We start from the raw sequence: 6,126 nt of genomic DNA, 5'->3' as shown, positions 1-6,126 counted from the left end.
TGTATCTGTGTGTGTCCCCATGTCCTCTGATGTCTGATGTGTATCTGTGTGTGTCCCCATGTCCTCTGATGTCTGATGTGTATCTGTGTGTGTCCCCATGTCCTCTAATGTCTGGTGTGTGTCTATGTGTGTTCACATGTCGTCTGATACCTGGTGCGTGTCTCTCTGTGTCCCCATGTTGTCTGATATCTGGTGCGTGCCTCTCTGTGTCCACATGTCTTTCCTCTGTGGATATCTGTGCATGAAGATGGTGAGCGGGAGAGAGGAATGAGACTCCAGCAGCTCTATCTCTTCTCTGATTCCTTACCTGCTCATGAGTGAAATGATTTTCTTCCCAGCGGGTCAGTTGATCTACAAAGGTTGCACTGATTGTGTGGAGTCTCTGTGCTAGGTGTTGGGGACGCTGAAGTGAGAGGTCAGGGGCTTGCCCTCAGGAGGCACCAATGGCTGGCATCTTCCCAGGGTCCTCAGGCCGGGCCTGCCTTCCACATTGTTGAAAGTACCACCACCTACCATGAAGGACAAAGTTGGGACTGCCAGGGGACAGAGGAGAAAGTCCCCTCCCCTCTCTTCGCAATCACTATTCAGTTTAAAGCCCAGGCAGTCACCATTTTCTGGTGAGGCAGTGAATGCCCAGGATCTTCTCTGCCTAAAGACAGGACATGCTGCAGTCTCAGCAATTTTGGAGGCAGCTCTCATGGCTGTGGTCCAGGCAGGGAACAGGGAGGACGTCATGGGCTGATTTAAACAGAAGAGCATATTAGAACCAAACAGAAGTGATGTCAGCACAAAGATCAACATTGGCCTTGGGCTTGAGAGAGGGTCGAGAACTGAACAAAAAACAGCACCAGGCCAACTTAGTCTCCTAAAAGATTCTGTAGTTTGTGCTATGGGAAAAGACAAGCCTAGAGAAGGGAGGGCATTAGTTCAAGGTCACCTGCAACTTACAGGCAGAGACAGGTGTAAAGTCATTGACTTTTAATCCCTGATCTGTGCTTTAAAAAAAAAAGTGCACACAGTATCATTTGAAAACTCTATCTGGCTGTTTCCCTCTCTAAAGTTTAAGAAGGGACCAAAACAGGGCTGGAGATGAGATTGGACTTGAGTTTAGATTCACTTCTGCTTCTATTACCTTATCCTGTAGGCACTGATAACTCTTCAGTGGATAAGTGGATGCACAGACGAATGGGTGAATGGATGGATGTGATATAGAAAAGTGGACCCACAAACTGTGATTTAGCCTAAAGGTTGGTTCTTGGCTTTACATAGGAAAGAATCCAGGAGTGAGTTGACAGAGTAAGGCAGAAGCAAGTTTACTGAGGTAAGAAAAGAAAAAAAGAAAGAAAGAAAGAAAGATTCAGGTGTGGTGGCCCACACCTGTAATGCTAGCACTCTGGGAGGCCAAGGCAGGTAGATTGCTTGAGCTCATGAGTTCAAGACAAGCCTGAGCAAAAGCAAGACCTTGTCTCTACTAAAAATAGAAAAACTGAGGCAAGAGGATCACTTAATCCCAAGTTGGAGGTTGCTGTGAGCTATGATGCCACAGTACTCTACCCAGGGGGGCAGCTTGAGACTCTGTCTTAAACAAAAAAAAGAAAGAAGGAAAGAAAGAAAGATGGCTGCCCCATAAACAGAGAAGCAGCCGTCTCTCAGAGCACCAGAGAGTAGGAACTTGTGAGTTTCCAGGGTCTTGTTTTGTATCTTTTACTTATTTTTATGTTAAATGGAGGGAGGGTTATTTATAAGATTTTTGGGAAAGGGGTGGGAAGTTCTCATAACTAAGAGTTCCTCTTCTTTTGAAACCATGTAGGGTAATTTCCGAGAGCTGTCATGGCCTTTATAGACTGTCATGGCGCTGGTGGGAGTTTTTTACAGTATGCTAATAACACATTGTAAGCAGAATATAATGAGCAGTGAGGTTCTTTATCCTGGCCATCTTGGTTCTAGCTAGTTTGGGCTTTTTTTTTTTTCTTTTTTAACCACTCTTTTATCAGGGACTTTGGTTTGGGTCTTGTGACTTTTTATTGAGCAGGGCCTGCTAGTTCCCTGTCTCAGATGGATGGATAAGTGGACAGATGGGTGAATGGATGAATGGATGAATGAATGGATGGATGGGTAGGTGAATGGATGGATGGAGGAAGAGACAGATGAATGGATATTAAAATTAAAGGTTGGGATAAGGCTGGAGCCTAACAGCCCCTTCCCAAGACTTCAAGGCCAGAGTTCACCCACACACTTTTTGTTGGTGTTTTTTGTTTGTCACATAGTTGATACGCAGAAGACTTTAAATATTTAATAAGGACACGAGTAAGAGATTTCACATCTTAAACATACAGATATCTGCCCTTTTTGGGGTGGGAGGACTTGCTGTGTTGCCCAGGCTAGCCTCAGCTCCTGGGCTCCAGGAATCTCCCCACCTCAGCCTCCTGAGTAGCTAGGACTACAGACACACAATGATGCACATGGCTGGCTTTGACTTTTCTTGAAAAAATCAGAAGACTTAGTAACATCAGATTTACATTTCACATATAAATAGTCTTGAAGTTGGACAGCAGCTAGCTTATTTGAAGGGATAATGATTTCTAGTTCACCACAGTCTCCACCACTCCCTACTACCCTGTACCTCCCATGTCCTCTACATCACTGGTCTAGCCCCCAAAGAATCTGCATTTTCAACTCCTGAGTTAAAGAAAATCCTTCGTCACTCCTGTTCCCTCAGCTCACTGACTCTGGGCCCAGCCAGTTTCAGGCTGGCGTTTCCCTTCCCTTAGTCCCCCTCCTTCTTCCCCTCCACCCTTCCTCCTGCAGTTCTGGGCTGTACGCCCAGGGGGCACTAACCCACTTCTCAGCTCAAGATACAGAGAAGCCTTAACAGGCCTTTGCAGTCCACCTCACTCCAGTCTCCCATGGCGATGATAAAAGGTCCAGGCAGGAGCTCCCAGTGGCAGAGAAGAAGGGTGGCCAAGCGGCTGTGCTGAGCAGGGAGGCAGGCAGACTTGAGGAAGGAAGCAGCCAGCCAGCCAGCCAGAAGTGAAAAGGGAATGATTTCTGAAAATGTCCCTTATGCACTTTCGTATTTCATTGACATTTTAATTAAGACTGGAGCACTCTTCAGGGAGCTCTGCTCTGAAGTTGAAATCACTTTAATATGCTGCCCTAGCATAAAGCCAGAGATGAATGGGAGCCTGGGGTTCTCATATGTTTCATGGTACTTAGTGATTCTTTTTCACAATGCATTATGATGTTAAGATGGTTTATGAGTTTCTATTGGCTAAGTGCAGCCATATCAAATTATAATTTTCTCAGTGGATTTTGCACTAAGAAGATTAAAGAGCACCCAGGCCTTCTCCCGTGGGAAGCGGGTCCCAGGATCACCTGAAGCTCAAGTAGTTCAAGCTGTTGCCACAGAAAGATGAGGTGAGCTCAGGTTGGGGGAGTGGTCAAGTGTTATGGCTCTAGGGTCACACCTCCAACCTTAGTAGCATGTTCTAGAAGCTTTCCTTGCTGGAGACGAGTCCACGGGTACCAGGCATTGCGTCTCAGATGAGAACCTCTTCAGCTCTCGCATCACAAGTTTTTGCTTGCAGAGGTATTTTCTCTTTTAAATCCCATTTTGATATTCAAAATTTTTTTCTCTTGGTAGCTGAAACCTGAACGAAATCCGAGGTGCAGGATGTGAAGTATTCCCACCATGCTTTTTATTCATAGCATCAGTTGGATGTAACTCTTTGGCTGGTATGTGCTTTTAGCCCTTGTTCTTTATCAAAATAGTCTTTTTTCTATATCATCTAAAATTTGTATAAAATGGCTCCCACAAGCACTGCGGGTGATAGTATCAGCTTGAAATCATTATATGGCCTCCAAACAATGAAATAAATGAAGAATGTTGAAATCACAGCTGCTACCAAGGCTTGGGAATTTCAAGTACGTGAGGGAAAAGAAAGTTCATTTAATACATCTTTTAATAAATAAGTTGGAATGAGTACTCATCTGGAAAATATATAAAGTTGGATCCCTATCTCACAAGTTATACCAGAATAAATTCCAGATGAATTAATGTTTTTATACATGCAATAAAACATAAAAGAATCGAAGAAGATATGGAGAAACTTTAAAATAATCTCAGAGCAGATAAGAGTTTTCACAATGTGACTGAAACACCAGAAGCCATGAAAGAAAACATTGATCAATTTGCCTACAGGGGAGATCTTTTTGAGGCTGCATAACAACAACAACAAAAAAAGCAAACTAAACTTGGGAAAATATTTGCTGTTCATACCCTTCAGTAATGATTTTACTGAATATACAAAGAGTTCTTATAAATCAATAAGAAAAAGTCAAACAACTGAACAGAAAAATGTGCTGAGAATACAAAGAGCTAATTCAAGAAAAATGACATGTAGTTGGCCTTTGTGGGTGCACTTGTATGGGGAGTTTTTCCCAGTAAAATTTATATCAATTACACTCATCTCTCCTGCCTCCCATTGTCCTTCCTTAACCTTTTCTGCCTCTATCACTCTGAGACAGACAAAGATGACGACCTTTATGACAACCCATTTCCATTTAGTGAATAGCAAATATATTTTCTTTTCCTGATGATTTTCTTAATAATATTTTCTTTCCTACGGCTTACTTTATTGTAAACACACTGCATATGATACATACAGCACATAAAATATACATGGATCTCCTGTTTATGTTGTTGGTGAGGGTTCTGGTAAATAATAGGCTATTTGTCGTTAAGTTTTCAGGGAGTCAAAAGTTTTATGTGGATTTTAGACTATGTAGGGAGTCAAGACCTCTAACCTCATGGTGTTCTAAGGTCAATCATACTCGTTTTCATTGATTGGGCTGATAAGTATTGCAGAATTTGATCATGTGTTGGACTGATGAGATCCTGGAGAGTAAGCAGTCCCACCTTCACACTTCACCTTCTCTGGATGGACTCAGATTGTTGGACTCTCAGATGGACTCAGAGAAACAGATTGTTGTCTCTAAAGGGAGAAGCTGGGTGGCTGGACGATGTATATGAGAAAGACTTTTCATGACTTAAAATCTTCTTACCATAGGCACCTATAATCTACTAAAATAGAATATATACACACACAGTTATAAATGTAGATGTAAAGAGACTCGCACAGCACTGCTGGCTGGATTCTTGGACTTACTTTTCCATTGACGGTTGCCAATATAGGCTCTCGTCCAAGAACAAACAGTTTTGGAATCAATTATACTTTAATTAACAAGGACTGTTCTCCTGCCTCCTTTCTTGTCTGCCCTTCAAACACCTCGAACAACTGCAGGCCAGGAACACTTAGGAGGAACTCAGCAGGGGTTGCCAAATGGCCAACTGTGCCCGACTCAGCCCGAATGACCACCAGCAACAGCCACTCTCTTCCCACTTTTTTCAAGGCTAGGACCTGAGCCCTCACTCTTCCTGGCTTCCAGAGGAGGGGAATTGGGTAGAAGGAATTGGCAAGCTAGAGACAAATGAGCCGGAGAAGGAAGTTCTAGCCACACAACTTTGGATAAGCTACTTAAATCTTCCTGTGCCTCTGTTTCCAGAAAAGATGGAGATGACAACAACCGCCTTCCAGGAGACCGGAAAGTGCTCATTGAATTGATTTCTTATTAGCCAAGGGAAGGAAAACATCTTCATCACAGCTGAGATCAATGAAAGTGAGAGGCAGGAAAAAGGGACAAATGGCTGAGAGGTAGGAAGAAGGGTCAGGGTGGTGGCCCTGGGTAGGTGATAAAGGAAAAAAACAAGACACAGAAATACCAGCAATGAGTAGGATACTTTTATGTGAAGTTCAATGAGGACCTTGATAATGTAAGGCCCTATGAGTTTATGGCGCTGGTGAGACCCTGTAAGTGTTGAGATCCACCAGTTTCTTGGTGACACTGATCTCTGAATTTCTAGTAGTGGGAGTGTGTGGATGGGTGTGTGCATTTGGGGCACACATATATGCGTGTAGTACAACACTTCTGAACTAGGACTCAGGTCCTCTTCCAGTTCTACCGTTTTGTGCCTGGAAAACCTGACTAAATTGTTGAGAATGTCTTGTTCTCAGTAATTCCTCAGATGAGTTATGAATTGGTGGCTGTTGTATTAGGTATGATGTT

This window comes from Otolemur garnettii, unplaced genomic scaffold, assembly GCF_000181295.1.
Source record: "Otolemur garnettii isolate 467f Iridium unplaced genomic scaffold, OtoGar3 scaffold00058, whole genome shotgun sequence".
Classification (NCBI taxonomy): Eukaryota; Metazoa; Chordata; class Mammalia; order Primates; family Galagidae; genus Otolemur; species Otolemur garnettii.
This window is presented reverse-complemented; position numbering follows the sequence as displayed.